Here is a 23,099-nt window from a genome sequence, read left to right as displayed (position 1 = left end):
CTTTTAATCATTAATTTATTTTTGATGACCAAGTGTACGTCAAGTTTACAAGCAAAGTTTTCTCAAATCATCGAGCATTATTAGATACCAATAAAAAAAGCCTTGTATGAGCTCATTTTATTTATTGTTATTGTTCTAATGAAGCAGGGCGCACATAAGTATGTTCAGTCCTCAATCACACTAAGCATTTCCTCTGTGGTTGTGGTCGGGTTCATACTCGTATATCTTAATTCGCAAGTGCTGCACAATGTCCATCTGTCTACGCCAAAGCTTAAGTTGAATTCGAAATACATATAAAATATACCTTGCATGACTCCAAGGTACCTTAAAGTTAAGGTATAATATAATGTTGTGTAATAAATTATTGTATCCTTTTATTGGTGGTTAAGATAAATTGAATTTTATAAGCTTGAAATGTATTCTTACATTAGGAATTAAATAAATAAAAATAAATTTACAAAAAACACTGTGTGAATAATTAACATGCACAGTATTGCAGGGATATACCGTTGTCACGGCACTACAATAAATAATCTCGTTTAATACAGACAAAGGAAACATAATTCTTGCTTGCTTCAGCCTTCAGCGGCTGTCAATCAAAACTGATATTAGTGGTAACTCTTTTACTTTTTCGTTGTGTATTCCTCTTCACGTAGACATTTGACAAATATTACATCATAATTTCGTATTGGAGACTAAAAAAAACCAATCAATGTTTTTGTATAATGTCGTAAAACAAAAAGAGTGTTTATATATATATATATTAAATCGTTTCATAATATTATAAAGAGTTAGGTATAGCTTCAAAATGGTTATACGCTGAAGCAATATGGCTATGTCTCATTATATAACCGTCGAGAAAATTATCAGTCCGAGTGATTTCTACCTATCTTCTATTCCTATCTATCCAAGTAATTGATCTATATTATTGTGAACAAACACAATATTGTTGAAAAACATATTGTGACGAAACTGTAAGTAGGAATACTTACACTATAAATAAAATTCTATAACAATTTTATTACTATTTACATTCATTGTTATTTATTTGTTCTCTTTCCCAAAAATGAGTGAGTAAGCTTAACGATAAACAAAATTTTTTTTAGTTGTATTATTTTCAACTTTTATTGAAGACTAAAATATATTAATTGTAATTATTTGTTGATAAATAAGTAATAAGTATTGGTGTCTATATGTTTATATGTAAAGAGAAAGCTTTGTAATATTTTCGAGCACATTGCGCGCATGGATTGTTGTGAGATTTGGCATGGTTAAAGTTTATGCAGAAGTGCTACAATTTAAAATTTTATTCATAGAAGAAACATAATATACATACATACATACATATACATAAAATATATATTTAACTGGTGTTAGGGCTTTGTGCAAGCTCGTCTGGGTAGGTTCCATCAATTCATCAGATATTCTACCGCAAAACAGCAGTACTTGGTATTGTTGTGTTCCGGTTTGAATGGTGAGTGAGCCAGTGTAATTACAGACAAAAGGGACATAACATCTTAATTCCCAAGGTTGGTGGCGCATTGGTGATGTAAGCGATGTTTAACATTTCTTACAATGCCAATGTCTATGGACGTTGGTGACCACTTACCATCAGGTGGCCCATATGCTCGTCCGCCTTCCTATTCTATAAAAAAATATATCATTTATATTAACAATGACTTACGGTTGAATTTCAACCACAATTAATTATTCTAAACTAGTATGTTAGCTTAGAATAGATTAAATTGCTTTAATGAGACAGCGCCGTCTAAAGGAAACAAGTGACGAATTCCCTAGTGTTTCCATTTTTATCTATCAAATTGAAATATGGCCACCAATGACATGAAAAAGAATCATTAAAATACAATCGTCGATGTTATCACGTACCAACGTTTTGGACGGAGGCTAATAAAAAAGGAAGAATTGAAAGTTACAGTAATGCTTTCGTTTTGGAAGTCATTGACATTTTTTTACGTTTTAATGTCCCCAGAGTTCAATTCTGTGTTTAAAAAAGATCCGTGTTTTTACATCTACTTGTGTTTAAGTACAATTATATCCTTTGTCTCGATTATCTTTAGACCAATATGATACATCGATATCATTTCTTTTAACCCTTACTGCTAAACGCAGATATTTTGAAGAAGTTTTATATAAATTAATATAAAAAATTTGCACGAATAGTGTAGATACGTATTAGAGTAAAATTAAAATAAATTTCTTATTAAATATCCAATATTGTTTAAACCATCCAATAATTCTTCTATTCATTATAATTTATATGAATAGAAAATAATAAATATGAAATATATATATACATAAAATACAGTAAATATTAGTATTAATTTATATGAATAACACTCATTTTTTTCCAGGTCATAGTATAGTTTCCGATATTAATTGAAAGTTTAATCGTTAAAATTATATTTTTATATTGAGTTTCATTGTAAACGGATTAAGGCTAAATCAAGTAAATACTTGGATAAAAATTGAAACAGCAGCATAGCACAATTAATGTAAAACTTCACCCTCGGTAGTGTATGTAGTTTAATCTACTTGATTCTGTTCTGTAGCAAAACTCACTTTTTTTTCGCATGTCATAAATTTCTTTGCTGGAGAAATAGTTTCTAAATATTTAAATTGTATGAAAGATCATTGGTGTGGAATATAACTACTACAGAAATTCAGAAAAAAATCTATCTACTGATATATATAGGTACCACCACCTTATAATATTTAAATACTAGTAAAAACGGCTTAAGAATACATGAAGTGGTATTGCCTTATATTAATACAATAAGCCGAACGTCGGCAACATATGGCTTAATTGACTAATTATTGCTAGTATCGTATATTTATACAGTATATTTTATACATAGTTTGCGTTATATTTAGTTAACATATGCATTACGAGGGATCACTTCCGAGGTGATTTTTAAAAAATGACGTCAGACGATACAAAAAACATTAACTTATTATCAATATTCTTTTATTCAGCGATTGTTATGTATATAGACAGGTCTCTATGCACCGACAGTTCGACCAAGAATGACTCGATTTTTTTTTCTGTCGCCCCACTGGCCTCTACAGCATCACCGAGCGGGGAAACGAGTACTAGACTTCGCCTTGAAATTAAAAGCTTTTTTGGCTCCGATTCATATCCTTTCGTCTCAAATTCTGCTCGTAGCACTGCGAGTTAATGTCATGACCAGCTTCGTGATGTCACTAGTCGGTGGATGTGTATGGTAGTATTTTCCCTTCGAATTGAGTGTTTGCGGTAGTAATCCTACCATCTGTGTCGTTCAGGACGTATTTAGGAGAACTGGATCTCCTGAAGGTTTCCTCTGAATGATCATAAGACCAGGCTTGTGCTATCAGCGGATTACTGCGTGGTCTGGTTATCTTATAATACGTCTAAAATTTTTTGTGGTGACTCGAGTTATGTCGATCGTATCAAAATCAAACTAAGACTGTACGACTGTACGAAGTCAATCCTATTTTGAAACAATGTTTTAAAATAGGACTTCGTTTGTTATTTTAAAAGTAATAATTAATATTGACAAACAATTATATGACTGTTAAATTTAACTGTTTTGTTGTCTGGGAAACTTTCCTGTCGATATGTATGTTTTACATTACACGATGAATGCATAGACGTATTGAATAAAAAAGCTGGAAAGTTAGTGCAGTATTTGCTGATCTATTTTTGAGAATATAAAGGAAATGTAAATGCTGAAATAAAATGAAGCATGAGACAAAGAAATTTACATAAAATAATGAATTAAAGATAACGTGAATAAGCCTCTCACGGGAAACATAAAAGTGTAAAACTTCACCTAAATTAAGAAGTCTATTGTAAGAAGAACAAACCGTGTCAAACTGACATGATATAAAACAGTCTATATAGATATTTAGGAGGTCTTTAGTAGGTGGACGTTGTAGTAGTAAAATAAAACTTCTTCTTGTAGAACAGTAGAATATCGTGGAATTCGTGGAATAATTTATTGAAAAACGGTACGAGTATATATACAAAAAGTGAACTAAAAATTAACCAATCAGAATACAAGAAAAATATAGGTTGTAAAAATGTAAAAATGATAACAAATGCGCGCGTCTACATTAAAAGTAGGGATTTTGATTGGCGCGTAAAAACCTGTTTTGCGTCTTCTTCCCGCGCTTGATTCCCCTCTATCGATGCGCGGTTTATTCTACAAATACTCGTTTCGAACTGACTGAACGCGGCGTCGCTTTCAGTCAGTTCGAGCGGCGCGTAGAGTGAAGACGTGTTTTGAGAAGTCAGGAAGTTGAGTCGTTTTCATTGAAGAAGTGAAACCAATTGAAGCGATATTATGTGAAGATTATAACTATAAAAACAGCTTTTTTAAGAGCTTGACATTACGTCATACTACGTCATTGCATGCTGCTTCTTGTTTCAAATAAACAGTTCTTTTTAGAGCTATTCATTGTTTCAAACGATGACGTCAAATACTGAGGCATGCGTGGCGTGTATATTCTTGTTGCTATGCGTACTGCTACATATATTATTTAGTTATTTAATATGATGAAGTTGATAACAGCATATATTGAGTCATCATTCAGAGTCTTTGAGAATTTGAGACATAGCCAACATTTCCTACCCCTCAATTATATTATATGTCAAATTCATAGTCCCTTTCGTTTTTTCATTAAATATTATATGTTTCGTAATTCGTAATAAGCGCCTAGTTCTAATTAATTATACGGTTATATTATTAGTTAGATGTGTCCATATTGGTTTTATTAATAGCATTCATTTTTTTTTATAGAATAGGAAGGTGGACGAGTATATGGGCCACCTGATGGTAAGTGGTCACCAAACGCCCTTAGACATTGGCATTGTAAGAAATGTCAACCATCGCTTATAGCCAATGCGCCACCAACCTTGGGAACTAAGATTTTATGTCCCTTGTGCCTGTAATTACACTGGCTCACTCACCCTTCAAACCGGAACACAACAATATCAAGTATTGCTGTTTTGCGGTAGAATATCTGATGAGTGGGTGGTACCTACCCAGACGAGCTTGCACAAAGCCCTACCACCAGTGAAATTTTAGGATTAATTTTATTAATTTAGGATTGATTTGGAATATTATTTTTAATGATCAGTGATTACAACGTTCATGTTTAAATAACGGTTATTTTATTATTATTGAATTAAAAGAAATAGTGTAGTTGAGTGTTATTTATTGTTATTAGTATACTTCTGGTAGTATACTTCTTCTTAATGATAGATATAAATTTTGTATTATAGTTCATTTTAATTATGAGTATGTACAAATAGTTAACCCGAACGTAGCTATGCTTGACTTGTACTAAGCAGGCTGAAAGCGTTATTGAAACAAATCTAATTTAAAACCGTTTCCGTTCGCTGTCATCGCCACTTGCTCTTTCGTTACCAAATAAATTATCTGCTTCATAAATTAATATCCTTATAAATTTCAAGCTATCAACGTTAGTGGAGCGTTTTATTACATTTTAAGTTCTTAAGTCGTCTAAGTAGATACTAGGTGAAATAAAAAGTCAATAATGTCAATCGATGAAATCTTTTTGAAAATCAATTTATCAATAAAAAAATTGATTGAATATTAATTTATTAATATCATTATCTTCATATTATGATTGATCACAAAACAGGTGATTTTATATACAATATAAGCTAGCTGGCAAATATTACGCGTGCAAAGTGTTTTTTCTAGTTTTAAATTAACATTTTTAAGCTACGGTAGCCTGCCATGTAAATATTATAAGCGTAATATTAACATTATAAATAGAAAAAATATGAAAGGATGGACGTTGATTTATTTTCGTTACCAGTCAAGTGCAAAGGATTCGCGTGGATAGGTAATTTTACTATTATGATAGAAAATAAAAAAATAAACATAATTATAGTTTTTTCTCTCTCACATATATATATTGAATATTAAGATAAAAATTATAAATAATAAAATGACGATATAATATAGTCAAAATATCGGAATTAAGAAAACGCAATCTTATACTTAATGCGAATGCATATGAACACGAAATAATAAAAACAAGGTATTTTTTTATTCTACGTGCTAAAATATACTAGATTGTCAATTACACCACAATTGCTTGCAAAATTTTGTGGTTTATAAGACCCAAACATACCATATTGCTTTATCATCGATTATTTCTGTACAAAACCCGCTTTTAGTATTCATGCATCACGTGGTCTATGAGTTCGATAAATTTCTAAAGCAAAATTATTTTCTATCTGAAAACTGAAATAATTTATAATGCCTCTGATTTAAATGCATCGAATAAGTGCCAATTTTCCAACGCTCAGCTATAAACGGAATTCCATATCGACAAGGACTTTAATATTAAATTTTCAGAGTGTTGTCGCATTATAAGTAAATTTTTTGTAATGCAGTGTTCTTAAAAGTAAACTGTAGATATTCTGTTGTTTATATATTCCTAAACATTAACATTAAACACTAATGTTTTAAACAAAAGGGGAAAACCTTAAATTTATATTTACATTAAAACTTATCGCTAGATTAAAAAAAATATGGTAAACTTTTCGTTCAACGTTCATCAGAGCTTGAATTTTTTAACAATTCAAGAATTGTTTCTTAAATTCACAAAATGATAATAATCTAAATTTTGTATAAAAACGCATTACGCAATATAACTTAACAAAAAGAAAGTAAATTAAATACATAATTTTAAAAAGAAAACCCTCAGAGATTAGCTTACAACCGCATAGAAACATGAAAACTAGTAGTTGAAGAAGTCGTTTTGGTTTTCAAGGACCTCTTACGATCTTCAGCAGTGAATAAAACATCTAATATAATTTGTGATTTTGCTAACACTTAAGTGACTTGAATAGTAATATCAGTTACATCACATTTTCTAGACTTTTTATTATACTTTATATGTCTATTTACTTTAAACACTAGTCATCCAGTTTATAGGTTTAATGATTTATGTAAGGCGACATACTTTACCCGCTTAAGTGCCACAAACGAAGTTGGATAGATGTATGTATATTAAGGCGCATTAATTTAATGTTATACAACATTAGGTGCGCCCTATTGGGAATATCCGTCGTGTTATAACTTTGTTTCATTATATAATGTAATATATAATAATTTTCAAAAACTTTCTTCTTAAGAGTCCGGTAGTGGGATATTAACGGGTCATTCCTTTTATTTTTGTTTATTTTAATTACTTTATTTTTGTCGTTTTCGTTGGATGACCAACATTATTTTTTGTTTCATTGCAATTGCTTACCTTACTAATATTACTCGAATATCTAGAGAATACATTTGTGCAAATCATGTTAACATGTTATTATATATGCTGTTCTATAGCTAAAATATAACCTTGAATTACGCTTTCAATATTTTACATAACAATTGGTATATATAAAATCAACTGCTTACGTTAAATTATTTATTTTTAGTTATCCTCCTGTAAGTTATGCTATGTGCTTTTGATATTTTTCAACGATAGATTTATAGTTTTGTGTATTTTATATAATCCCCACTGTGACTTATCTAATTCATATTATATCTTTGAAGAGCTACAAATCTGACATACCTTCAAAGTTTTTGTGTCTATTATAGTTTGCCATTGGCAATTGGAACCGTTCGCTTGGAATGTACCCAAACAGACTATTTACTTTTCGACTTCCTATATTTACATAATGAGCTATATACATGTAGTGATATTAAACCTCCTTAGTTTGAATTGAGCGGAAATTGAGGAGAGGCGGAAGGATCTTGTCATTGAACTCGATAGGACGTTAGAGCTCATCGGCAAATGAGGCTCTGATAATCTTGTTGAGTTTAATGCCAAGAAAACACAGGTATGCGCTCTCACGGCGAAAAAGTCAACATTTTCCCCTCTTCCCTCCCTCTGTGGTACTCCGCTGGTGATGCAAAGCAAAATCGCCATGCTGGGGATTGACGTTCGCTGCGACCTTAGTCCAAGGGATTACATCGAGGCTGTTATAAAAACAGCTTCACGGAAACTCGGAGTTCTGAACAAGGTGCGGCGCTTTTTCACACCACAACAACTGTGCCTGCTGTACAAAACACAGGTACGGTCTTGCGTGGAATATTGCTCGCACCTTTTGGATGGCTCCGCTAAGTACCTACTTGAGGCCTTGGACCGGTTGCAGCGACGTGCCGTACGCATTATTGGCGACGTAAAGGTCACAAACACCCTTGAACCTTTACAATTGCGTCGTGAGATAGCAGCACTGAGCGCTTTCTATCGACTGTATCACGGCGAGTGCTCTGAGGAATTATTCTCTCTAATTCCTGCTTCCCCCTTCCTTCTTAAGTCCACGCGAGCTGGTTCTCGATGTCACCGCCTAACTGTGACATCAATTCCATCGCGAACAAAGAAATTTGGCAACTCCTTTCTTTGTCGCTCTTCCAAAAAATGGAATTCCTTACCAGCTCACGTGTTCCCCTCCTCTTACAACCCGGGTTCCTTCAAACGAGGCGTGAAGAGGCATCTTGCGGGCCGGCAAGGCGAAGGCGGCTAGTGCAGAACGTTTTTCCCGTCTGTACTGGCCGTCGTCGCGTTTGGACTCTATTACCACTTACCATCAGGTGGAGTAGAGTCATTTGCCCTCTCGGCGAATATAAAAAAAAAGAATTACTTTATAAATAATTTATTAATGTCATATGACACTTATGTAGAATAAAACCATCTATTCGAAGTTTTGTATTATTACAATACATATATATCTAAAAATAAACAACATATAAACGTACTATAGAATCTAAGTCCGTCCTGAAACCTATCATAATGTAAAACTTTTATATCAATGGGATTAGTAGCATTAGTACAATAATGTAGAAAAAAATAACCAAGTTGACCCACAGATTACCCCAGTAGCACATCTGATATACTTGAAAATCTTTATAAGCGGACAGGCTTATACCGATATGCGATAGCCAATACCTGCCACAGATTTATATGTTATGTAATGGTATACTCATAAAAAGGCTAATATTAATATTAGAGATTTTTTACACACACTATATACTATACACTTCCGATGAAGTAAAACCTTAAGAGTTTAGTCTTAACCGATAGGATAAATCTTAAGAGATTTTTATCCGTCAACCCCGTAATGCTCCTCATTAAGCCGACTTAGTGAGCCCCTTAAACTTGACAAAACCGGAGGAACTGCTTGACAGAAGTTTGAAGTTGTGCGCGAAAACCTCGAAGAGATTGCTTATTGGATAAATTAACTTGAATTTGAATATTAAAATATAGATGTCGACATTATAAGATAATAACAACTTTCTTTTTAATGACAGTTATGTAATGATTTACGTAATCAATTTCCTTGATAATAATATAGTATCATAGTAATAACAGAATTGATTTAGCAAGAATGTATTATAGCTGTCTAATCTCTAATTTATTGAGAGTTGCTTGTTGAGGATTAGTTTAATTGAGTGCGCAAGTGTTAATGCGTGTTATCATTTAATGATTGTTATGTTTCTGAATTATTGTCGTTAATATACGTATAATATAAAGTTTTAGTTACCATATAAACTTACTAGTTAAATAAGTTGTTAGTCAAATCGAGATTAACATTACAGTATTAGAAGGACAATAATATAGTCATGAAAATAATAATAATAATAATATCCTGGGACATTTTTCACACACGGCCATCTGATCCCAAATTAAGCTTGTACAAAGCTTGTGCTATGGAAACCAGACAACTGATATACTACATATACTACTTTTTTTTTTGTAAATACATACTTATATAGATAATTACACCCAGACTCAGGACAAACATACATGTTCATGCACACAAATGTCTGTCCTGGGTGGGAATCGAACCCACAACCTTCGGCGTGAAAGGCAAGTGTTCTACCAACCACGCCAACCGGCTCGTCGAAAATGTTTTAATAGTCAATAATTCTACTGTATATATTTATGAAAAATTTATGCATGTGTTATGTGCGCAGATCTTAAGAAATATAAATTGTTTTTTCTAACAATTTTAGTTTTTAATTTAATTCTTAGATCCCATGTGACTGTAATAATACTGGCCACTACTAACTAATTAACCTATTGAACCGGAACAGAGTAATTAAAGTGGACATTGATTTGTATCTTAGTATTAGTTTCTTAAGTCCATTACCTGTATTATATTATAACTTCACAGTATATACTATTAACATTGAAATATTGTGATTGAATTGTGTTTATATGAATTAAATTATAATATATTAAATTCATTAAATTATAATACCATTTATAAATATTATGATCCTCTGCCCAAAGGTTGCCTGGAAGAGATCGCTGCTTAGCGATAAGGCCGCCTGTTGCACCTCATGCAACTTTTTTTTTTTTTGTTTAAAAATTGTAATTTTTAGTTTTAAGTTTGGGTGCAATAAAGTGTCAATAATAATAATAATAATAATAATAATAATAATAATAATAATATCAGGCAGTTGTAATAATATATTGAAGATTATAAATTTAAAATTCATAAGATCATATTTACGGTCGACCTTTGTTCAGGTAATCCTTATCTGGAGTATATAATGCTAGCTTTTTAATAATAACAGCTAGTACGAGTATACTTAAAGGGATGCTACTATGGTTTGCTACATGCTACGTCGTTACGTTGTATACAGTTTTCCGAGTGCGGGTTTGTTTACTTATCGAATAAGTAAAATAATAATAATAATCATTTATTTGCATGAAACATAGTTTTACAGATGTTATGATTTCGTTATAAGTCTCTATTACATTTCGCCCACGATAGGCATGCAAATATATTTATTAAAATAAAAAATAGCGTTGACGTTAATTGTGATTTGTATTGAATAAAAACATCACGGTCTATTGACAGTAATCGTAATTACATATATTTTTTTTTTTTATAGAATAGGAAGGCGGACGAGCATATGGGCCACCTGATGGTAAGTGGTCACCAACGCTCTTAGACATTAGCATTGTAAGAAATGTCAACCATCGCTTACATATCCAATGCACCACCAACCTTGGGAACTAAGATTTTATGTCCCTTGTGCCTGTAATTACACTGGCTCACTCACCCTTCAAACCGGAACACAACAATATCAAGTATTGCTGTTTTGCGGTAGAATATTTGATGAGTGGGTGGTACCTACCCAGACGAGCTTGCACGAAGCCCTACCACCAGTAAAATTAAAATATAAATTGCATTTAACAACTGACGTTTAAGTAAAAAAAAAAACTCGCTTTAGACACACAGATATAAGTTGCGATCGACAATACAAGTGTGATTGATCGACAAGACAAACCAAAGTGACTGTACAATTACAATAATTGTACAATATACAAACCGCAAACGCAAAATTAGTTTACAGTTTGTAACACCTGCATATGATTAATTAACGAAATACAATCAATTCGACGTCACTATTCTCTCTAAATTGCTCTGTATTATATATAATCACTACATCATTTGTTACTTTTAGTTTTAATAAATGTTCGTAGTAATTGTTATAATTAGAAGCATATTCATGAAATTTTTGTTTCATTTGTAATGCAATGGTACAAACATTTGCTTTGGTTTTCAAAAAAATATATCATTTGTGACGAGCCCTTGTTTTATCATCTGTCACCTATTTATAATTATTACCTTAAAACAAATTGTAATTGAAAAAAAGGCACGGTCATCTGTGAGCCTGTAGGTAATAAAAAAAATTAATTCAGACACAATTTGTATTCATATAATTAAATTCATATTGTACTAATGCATTTTACCATGTTAATATAATTAAAATAAGTAGGTATGTATTAAACCTCACAGATGGTCGGAATCTGTAGCAACGATTACTGCGGAAATTGCTCGCCGCTAAACATTTTTTTACGGTTACCTAGTTTACATTTCGATTTCGAAAGCTTTGCTTATATAACTTGCTGTAGGATATCTCTTAAAATGATTGATAGAAGTTCGTCATTATTTTGATTGTGGATTTCAGTCTTAATTTAAGTGCTATTTCGTTGGACAATTTATAATTGTATATTTAAAACAGTATGACTGAAATATAAGTATTTTGATGATGATAACGATGAAATAATCTTTGAAATTAAAATTAAATAAGATCGGCAACTAACTGATTGTGGATTTGTCGCATTGATTGATCTAAATCCTTCGTATTTAAAAATCGTGCTAACTTATGGCTTTATAAGCATTGCTTATTGGGTATTTAGTTGAACACTGATTTCTCTCTTTCTGTAATCATGTATAACGATGAAGACAGTATTGTTTAATTAATACAGCCCTTAGTCGCCAATCATATATTCAGCGACACATTTTTACATAACAACATTAATTTACTAAATTTTAACATACAAAAATATTTATGTTTTCTGAGAATATCGAATATTATATAATACAAAGCCTCATACGATTCCATTGTTGATAGGTTTCATCTGCAAAAAAAGAAAAACAAGTGCCGAATAAATGTTATCTACATGATATAACTAAGCATTACAATTTTTTCATATTTCTTCAGGGCAACTATTATTTATTTTTACTCATATTTAAACTGCAATAGAAAATAAGAGTGTTCTTTTACATTTCAAGATATGTAGATAATAATCTCAAGCATAAAACCAGAAATGGAATACAGCAAAATCACCATTGTTACTAAGATTCCATTGTCTGAAAGCTCGCACCTTCTCATGTAATGGTTATAATTCATCCAGTAATACTAATGAAATGAAATTCAGCAAAGTACCTATCGAAATAAGAAAGGAAAATCAACTTTGATTATCTTGATTCAATTTAATGTAATTAAATTCAGAAAATCTTAAGTGGGTGTCTGCGGCATTGGATCTGATATAATAAAATAGAAAGATAGATTTAAAGTGGTTTCTCATACTTTTTATTGTCTAGTGAGGAATTTTGAAATTGATGTACTTGATATTGTTATATGTAAAACATGAGCTTATGTCCACGAATTCTTTCGCGTCATTAAGATATTAATTTTCTGAATCTTTTAATTTTCCTATATTTTTATTCCTTCTGTGCCAAGATTCTTTTAATTCCATACATTGGTATTTATGGAATATCCTTATTAGCGATATTCAGCTTTGTAAGTTAATATATAATATTGTAACAGCAACCAACAGACATGTTTTTATAAAAGACAAATATTAAGGTTTAGTTGTTATGGCTTATAAGAAAAGCTATCTCCGATCAAAGGATAGATATATAGGATCGTGATAGGTCGATGCTGTGAGACAATGTCATTCCACTAGATATGTGGACATGGTGATCTCAACTTAAAATCATGGGATTAAATATAAAGCATTATTGTGTTTTCATGTGCTCATTTTAAGCTCGTGCTCGGCAATAAAGGAAAATATTGTGAGAAAAATTACACGTGTTATATGTATATAATATTTCTTCGTGTATATTTATTTTTAACTAGCCGCCCGCCCCAACTACGTCTGGGTTGAATAATAATTATCTATTTTAGTAGATACTTTATAGAAAAAATATTTGATTGACGCTTGGATTACATTATTGTAATTTTCGTACTTTAAAAAAATATATAATAGGCTGCATTATACTAACTGATAATGTAGTTTTCTTTAGGTGAAAGATTTTTTAATAACGGTTTAGTAGTTGTTGTGTTTATCCATTACAAACAAACATACAAGTAAATCTGTATTTCTTTATAATATAAGTATAGATATAGATTGGTACCGAGATAATCACGTGACAGTTCTATTTTAATTGTATATGCTCTTGAACATACAACGTAGGTACTCAATAAGCTTTTACAGCCTTTTCGATTATGCTGTCAGCGATACGACAAATCAGAAGAACGTTCCTACGTCAAGACTATAAAGTGACGTTGATAAATGGCAAAAATCCATTTTTTAAATTACTCTCTCTCTCTTCGTTTTATTTTTATTTTTCTATTTATTACATTGATTTCAGTTTATTTAACAATATATCATTTTATATGCCTCTGTTTTCGTACTGCCTGATATAATAACTTAGAATAAAGCTACTTACATGCATTGCTACTTAGATAATTTAATTACTTTAAAAGCAGAATATATTTGGGCATCCATAAATCTAACTGTTTCAGGCTTAATCACACTTAAAAATAATATTGACTTAAAAACTTAGAACTACTTACTCCTCAATGTCAAGTGCTTCAAGTTCCAAACAAAAAGGTTATTTTACGATAATAACATTTTTTTAACAGTTTTAATGGTCGTTGTTGAGTTTTTATTGTGTTGTCTTTTTAAGCATTGTGAATTTAATTTTGTTTGCTTTTTTGTCTCGGTTGTGTTATCTTGATACAACCAATTAGTATAGTATGATATTATACTATGATGTTATAGATATTTTCACGTATATTTTATTTTAATTTTAACTTTTATAATAATATAAAAATACTAATTATAATTAATTATTAACTAAAAAATAGCAGAATGAAACCGGTCATAAATAAATATGGCAAGGGATAAAACTTTAAGACATCACGTGTGACGTAGACGCTGGTACATATTTTAAAGTAAAGACAGATATTATTATATTGCTCTTGAATTCGTACCTAAAATTCAAAAGAGCAGTATAACTAAATGATATATAAAATAGGATATATAAAATATTTAATAATAGTGTAATTATTAATTAAATTAAATATTAAAATGATAAAAATAAAAAGTGTAATATTAATATTACATAGGAACTCTAGCAAAAATGGGTTCTAGGCATACAACGCAGGCAGTCAATTTTTGCACCAAAATAGACAATAGCGTAATATAACAAAAGAAACGGCTTACTTGATTTCAGCCCGTAAAGCTTTTGATAGTGTTTCACAAAAGCTTCGGACAATTCTGGGAGAAAGACACCTGGAAGTAACAAATATCTTTAATATAATATTAATCTATTTGAACTGACATTCTTAAGCGTTGGCGTAATTAGAATATTATTGCTATATGCAATAATCGCATCCAATAGACAACACTACGTGTCAATAATTTAATGTCCTCCAGACCGATTTCGGCCACGGCGGCCAATCTCAAGTGAGATTAGCCAACTACGCAGGAGATATTATAGTGCACAAGTGTGTGCGCAAACACAGGTGCACTCTCTATTCCCTAACTCTCATAATCGGATGGGACGGCAATCCGACATGACCGGAAAGAGTTCAGGCGCAGGACCAACGGTTTACGTGCTTTCCGAGGCACGGGAGTGTACACACTTCCAACTTCCAGGCTCCGGGCTGCTACTGAGAATTTTCTAACAGAAAAACCCAATAACTTTTTTATTGGCCCGACCTGGGAATTGAACCTAGGACCTCCGGGTCTGCGGCCTTATATCAAGCCACTAGACCAACGAGGCAGTTACTTAGTTTAACTACGTGTCAATAAAAAAATGCGAGCGAGCTTAATCTATATTAAGATAGTAGGGATTTGTGCAAGTTCGTCCGGGTAGGTGCCATCAATTCATCAGATATTCTACCGCAAAACAGCAGTACTTGGTATTGTTGTGTTCCGGTTTGAAAGGTGAGTGAGACAGTGTAATTACAAGGGACATAGCAGCTTAGTTTCCAAGGTTGGTAGCGCATTGGCGATATAAGCGATGGTTAACATTTCTTACATAGCTTGAGTCTATTGGCGTTGGTGACCACTTACCATCAGATGGACCATATGCTAGCCTGCGTACCTACACTATAAAAATTTAAGGACATGGCAATTTGTAAATTAATAAAAGAAAATATATTTAAAATAATATTGATTAATTTTTATATTTATTTAATTTATATATTTTTATTTTAATATTTTAATATTTATTATTAAAACATTATATTTATACAATGCACCTTGTACCTTGTGTGTTGTAGATATTCTATTTTATATAAATAAATTCCGCATATATACTTAACTTTGTTAATTTATACATTTACTCAGTATAAGATTACATAGATGATAAAAAGCGTGGAGTTAGTATTAGTTAATTTTTAAACGGGTTATATATATTTATTTTCATTTGAGCAAAAAATATTATCTACTGATTTTCTTAAATGTTCTCCTCCTTAATGAAAGTGCGTGTAAGAGCTTATGATGGATGGAGGATGAAGTATACATTGATTTTGATTGACATAGCACTAAAAAATTATGTTAATTATAATTTTAAGTTGTGTATGTGTATTGTGTAAACGATTATCCACTTAATTTATAGGTCACATAAAACTGGACTGCTTATCAGACATTAAAAGATATCAAAAAGTGAAGACAACAGTAGTAATCGTCCGAAAATATGCTTTTATGGAAGATCCACATAATATAATGTGATATCATATTAATGATGTCAAATTAGTCTTTTGTTTTCACAAGGATATTTTGTAGATATTATACGAAGTATTAGTAATGAAATAATGCATATTAGTATATGACTTTTTGTATCGCTAATTCTATGATACTCCAAGTGCCAAACTATTCATCAAAACCGGTTGGACCACCGGTCATGCTACGTCAAGGGATCGCCTGCGCATCTAACTGCCCTACTTCAGGTATAGAATAAGTCTTGCCCCAAATACTGTGTGTGTACAGTTACAAAGAAATGTTATTTACTTAGAAAATGGTCCATAAGTTATATATATCATTTAATATCTTTTATACATTGAATATAATTGAAAAAATTGTTGTTAATTTTTTGATACATAGATCTTTATTTATTTTCATGGAACAAGCCCTTTGAAATTTTCTACCCAAGGACTTAAGGAAGTATAATAAACTGGTAAAACGGGTTCGTTAGAGAGGTAAACAGGAAATGAAATTTCGCAGGCGTAGTACGCAGCAGTTTCAGATGTTTTAATAATATCTTTATATAATAATCTTCCAAAATTAAAGTTAGAATTGTTGTGTGTCTGGAAACTTTTTAGCAAATAAATTATTAGACACTCATAAGATCTACAGGGATATTTTCAAAGCATGTTGAGGCCGTTTTAATCAACAATCAACTTTGTCATAAGAAGTCTATGAAACTAATATTAATTGAATTAACAGAACTGAAAATAGATTTGTACAAATTAATATGTCACATAAAATTATTATATTTATTACTACAATAGCTTGTCGTCAGCGACATTGTTTTGGTAAATATTGTATTTGTGTTGTTACTACTAACCAAATAACATCGCGAAATTCACATCTATTTTAAATCTATTTTTAATTATTAAATACGTAACTATTTTTAATCAAAAGATTATGGTAGTTTCGTTTTCTTGTCTATAATTAAAAAATTACGAGACGGGAAGACGGAAGCTGGAGTAAAGTCATCACGGAGTGGTAGCCTCGAAACTCGAAAAGGCCGATATAGGCAGATCCGCCCGATGGTCAGACGACATTCGAAAAATGACGGGTGCTCAATGGCTCCGATTAGCACAAGACCGGGATAAGCTGTGTAATGTTTTCTGAAAAATGAATGATTAATTATAAAAATATACATATTGCATACGTATAGCATAGACATACATTTTTTTTTCTTCCTCTACAGAATTTTGATATATAACTTTTTCTGTTTTATATAATACATATATTGAATTGTGTTTTAAGGCTCCGTGATATTCTTATTATTAATAAAATGAAAATACTTATACGACTGCAAAAATATTTAATAATCTTAATAACTATTAGGCGTTAGCGTCTTTGTAATACAGTTGCAATTCCGTCAACGATTCTTATAGTCTAAGGAAAACATGGATTAAAAGTCGCAACCCTCATTTTAGGTTAGTACTTTAAGCACTGCGCTGTCTCTACTTTTTATTGCTATTTTTTAGTTAGAATCTTATCTCGTTGTTTTAAATAATCTTGGTCTTCTGGGTGAGCAGGTTGGTTGCGTCTTCACAGGTATCTACGCAAATATGCAAATATACAATCGTGTATTGACCACTAGCCTGCTCGTGTTTTGTATATGGTCAAGGTGCTTTATCTATGCCATACCCATTTGAGATATGGCACTGCTCCCTCCCTAGGTACCTGTACTAGGTACAGCGTGTCTGTTACTTAGGTCAGTATGTATCTATGTATTTTCTTAGTTCTAAGGAGCGTATGCAGGACTGAGACGAATTTATCAAATTCTTCACTTATGCATGAACTGGTGATTCACGTGTCTCTAATTTTGTTCTGACGGCTATATTTAAATTGAAATGAGTTATTTTTCTTTATTAATTATGATAGTTTTTCAGGCTGTAAGTCAATCCTTTGTTACATTTCATAAAAGCTTTTAATGAATAATAAGTATGAGATTCAGTAACGTTCTATTAAGAAGTAAATTTATTTTAGGGGCATTGAATTTATTAGAAATATATTTTATGTTCAACTTGGTTATGCCTGTAGTTACACTGGTTTGTCAGTGTAACTACATGCATAATCTTTAAACCGGAACACAACAATGTTAAGTATTTCTGTTTGGCAGTTAATATTTTGTTTAAAAGTAATAAACCTTAACTTTTTATAACATTCCTTTAGCAATAATAATATTATCCTTGTTAATCATATATACAAGATTGTTATAGTATCCTGTACCTTAAATTAACTACATATTTAATATAACGATAATTAAAGGCTTAAAAAAATATTACTTAAGTAATTACTAAAATTAAATTAAATACTTAAGTATTTTATAACTAGAGCTTTTTGACTAAAAAAACTCTTCATACTTTATTTTGTTTTATAGGTCATCTTAATTTTCGAAGGCAATGCATCGTTGTATCGTAAATTACTCTCTCGAGGCAATTTTTTTTTAAACATAAATTTTAATAATAGTTCTTCTGGATATTACAGAAAAGACTATCCGTGCAGTGACGAAGAAAGAATACATTTCACTGCCCCTCTCTTTCCTATGGGTGTCGTAAGAGGCGACTAAGGGATATCTGAGCGACCATCTGCTCATCTGGTGGTAGGATGCTAACATCCGCCTGGCTTGTTACCACCGCACGCATGGTGAAAAACTCGTGAAGTGGCTTGCAGCCGCGTTTCGAGGTCAGCCAGCGTACAGCCAGTGCCCGAGCGAGTATTGCCGCGATGGGTGTTAGTCCAGTGGAGACGGCTGTTGAACCAATGCCGGGGGAAACTGTATTGACCTGTCGGACAGGGAGACCTGAAGAAACGGCTGTTCCGCTGGCCGCCCGTGGCATAGTACAGGGGCCCGAGCGTGCCTAACCAGCTCGCGAGGCTGCCCCACCAGGCCACGCATAATCTCGGGGTGGACCGTCGTGCCGGTTGGCGACCGGGAGGTGGGGTCCCGGCGGCCACTTCCGGGGGGGTTCGGGGGCCCTTCCGTCCGGCGGATCAGTATATTTTCCCTTTTGGCAACCATTTGGGAAAACACGCCTCCATACTTTGCCCATCCCTATCGTGGCAATACGTCGCTCGCTTCACGTCTCTTTTCCTTATTTTTCCAAATGGTAGCGCAAATAAGAAATAACGGTCGTTCAGCGGTGCACACCCCCACCATACCCACGCAGTTTGAGGTCGAGTTCTCTAACATCCGAGGACTCCACGCTAACCTCAACGCTGTCCACCACCATCTCGAGACAGCACGGCCAGAAATGTTGTTTCTCACGGAGACGCAAATACTCCGCCCTGCCGACACCAGCCACCTTAACTATCCCGGCTACATGCTTGAAGAATCTTTTAAAGCGAAAGCCGGAGTATGCTTGTTCGTCAGGGTGGATGTTTGTTGTCACCGATTGCGCTGCTTGGAGGACCCCTCCTTCTCCATGTTGGTGGTACGTGTGGACCTGGTTTGTCAGAGTCGAGTCTACGTGTGCCTCTACAGATCCCACAATGGTGACTTGGAGACAAGCCGATTATTTGACCATCTTAGTCGGGTGGCAGATGCTGCGCAAGAGCAGTTTCCTAACGCGGAATTGGTGTTTTTGGGGGATTTTAATGCTCACCATGAATCATGGTTGAAATCCTTCAAAACTGACCATGCTGGAAGAACTGCTCATGCTTTTGCTCTCACACACGACTTGACCCAACTGGTTGATCAGCCCACCAGGATCCCAGACATTGATGGGCAAGCGCCTTCTCTACTGGATCTTCTGCTGACTTCTCACCCGGTGGAATATCAGGTTGTGGTTCAAGGTCCACTTGGTTCTTCGGATCACGGCCTTATATCTACCAAAGTGCCACAGGCCAAGCTGCCGCCATCAGCGGTATGCAAACGTCGCGTTTGGCACTATAAGTCGGCAGATTGGGACGGTATGCGCGATTACTATGCGTTAGTCCCTTGGAAGGAACGTTGCTTCAGTGGGAATGACCCGACAGCTAGTGCCGCTGCTGTTGCTGATGAGATCATGTTAGGAATGGAATACTACATTCCTAGCTCAGATCCCATCAATAGGGGTACGCGTAACCGTTGGTTCACTCGTGAATGTGCCGACGCTGTATCATCTAAGCATGTGGCATATCGCGCGTGGATCAACGGCTGCATTAGCGGGGCATCTAACATTGACTCACTGAAAGCAAACTACAATAAAAATTCCAAGTCCTGTAGGAAGGCATACACGAGAGCCATCCGCTCTCACAGCGCATTGTACAGATTGGTCATGACCTTATTTCGCATCCTAGGGGCTCCCGTAGCTTCTGGCGTCTGACCAAGTCTGTGCAAAACAATTTCTGCCAACCTTCGCTGCCACCGCTCAGAAATCCGGACGGATCGCTAGCTCACAGTCCACAGGAGAAAGCCGACCTCCTGGGTAAACTCTTTGCCGACAACTCTGTGATCGATGATTGTAGTGCGCAGCCACCAACAATACCTTCATGTGGCCACATGATGCCTGACATCAAAATCAGGCAACGTGATGTGCGTGCGGAGCTGCAATCACTTGATATACGGAAAGCTAGTGGTCCCGATGGAATACCAGCCATAGTGCTGAAGAAGTGCGCAGCGGAGCTGTCTCCTGTGTTAACGCGCCTGTTCCAACTTTCTCTCTCTTCAAGTTGTGTGCCGGAGGCTTGGAGAAGAGCTAATGTGCAAGCGGTTCCAAAAAAAGGGGATCGGTCTGACCCGGCAAACTATCGGCCCATAGCTATCACCTCAATACTTTGTAAGTTGATGGAACGGATTTTAAACAACCAACTGATCCATTATCTAGAAGATCACTGTCTAATTAATGATCGTCAGTACGGGTTTCGACCAAAACGGTCCACAGGTGATCTTCTAGCGTACGTAACACACCTCTGGGGTGAAGCTATCGACAAACATGGAGAATCGCTGGCTGTCAGCCTCGATATCTCCAAGGCTTTCGACAGGGTCTGGCACAGAAGTCTTCTCTTCAAGCTACCGGCATATGGTCTGCCTGCTCAGCTATGCACCTGGATTGCCAGCTTCCTACACAAGCGTAGCCTTCGTGTTTTAGTAGATGGTTGCGCTTCACAATTCTATGTAGTGAATGCTGGGGTCCCCCAGGGATCTGTGCTATCTCCCACACTCTTTCTTTTGCATATCAATGATATGCTCTCTCTTGGGAACATACATTGCTATGCAGATGATAGTACAGTGCATGGTGGATACCACGGACGCGCAGTGGCTGGGCGGGCGGAAACTGAGGAGAGGCGGGAGAACCTTGTCGCACAAAGAAATTTGGCAACTCCTTTCTTTGTCGCACTACCAAAAAATGGAATTCCTTACCAGCTCACGTGTTCCCCTCCTCTTACAACCCGGGTTCCTTCAAACGAGGCGTGAAGAGGCATCTTGCGGGCCGGCAAGGCGGGGACGGTTAGTACAGAACATTCTTCCCGACTGTACTGGCCGTCGTCGCGTTTGGACTCTACTACCACTTACCATCAGGTGGAGTAGAGTCATTTGCCATCCCGGGGCATATAAAAAAAAAAAAAGAAAAGATAAAAACATACGCAACCAGTTTCCTATTTAACCAAAGTCACTTAGAGACACATTGGTTTTTTCTTAGTAAAAATATGCATTTATCTTCGAGCGTGTCCATTACGTTAATGAGCGTACAAATAGTTTCAGAACGACTAATGACTCTGGTGAAACTTTATCATTAATGTACTCTAAAAAGTAAATATAATCGTGAATGTACTCCAAAAAGTAAGTAAATATACGTTTCTCTAACATCAGTCAATCGGTTTTCACTGTTTTCAAAAAGCAATGTGTATTCGTTAATACAATATTTGTAAGTAGTATTGCTTCCGTGCATTTATATAAAAAATAATCAATAAAATAATTGTATATTTACAATTATTAATAATAAAAATGTTACGGAGCCATAAAAGATCAGACACGAATAAAAAGAAATCAAAAAGGCACACACTCAAACGTCTAATGCGAAAAAAGAAATAAATACAAACAATGAAACATTTTATATAGACCATAGTCTAACGTGCTATAATTGTGTTAGGGAGCTTACTAAATAACTATAGCTCCTTTCAACATAATATTGTTTTGACTGTAGGAGAAAGTTGATATTTCTCTTTCTCTTACTTGTATATTTTCTATTTAAATGTAATATTTGAGTAGATCGATTTCACATTTTATTTTTAAATGAACGTATGTCAATATTTGGGTAGATTAGAGATATTAAATAGATTACTTTTCTTAAATAATTTTATGGTAGGTGGCAGACAGTTGCAATCTGGAACTTAGGACCTACGTCAGCTGTCGGAGGCGAACGGCCTCAATGCGGACTTGCTGACAGCTTATCGATATTTGAAAAAGGAGTTGCAGCTGACGACAAGCCGGGCCAAAGAGCAAGCGAGGGAGGAGTAGTTCGTGGCCCTGAAGTGGGACCCGTGAGGGTGTACGTACCGTTGTGTGCGCTGTCACCATACCTCAACGGAGCACACTCCGTGGGCTGGGAGGCACCAGAGGCATAAAGGCTGAGATTAGTAGAGGTGCTGGTTGAAGATGGTATCTTTTTGTTCTCTTCATAGAAGGGTTCCGCGGAGTGCGGGCCTAGCGGAAGTAGGTACTACTCTATAAAAATAAATCAAACAGAACGACCTTAAAATTACTTATTTATAACTTATACATGTATTACTTATACGTATTAACT

The sequence above is a fragment of the Nymphalis io genome, chromosome 5 (genome assembly GCF_905147045.1).
Source record: "Nymphalis io chromosome 5, ilAglIoxx1.1, whole genome shotgun sequence".
NCBI lineage: Eukaryota > Metazoa > Arthropoda > Insecta > Lepidoptera > Nymphalidae > Nymphalis > Nymphalis io.
Note: the sequence above shows the minus strand (reverse complement) of the source record.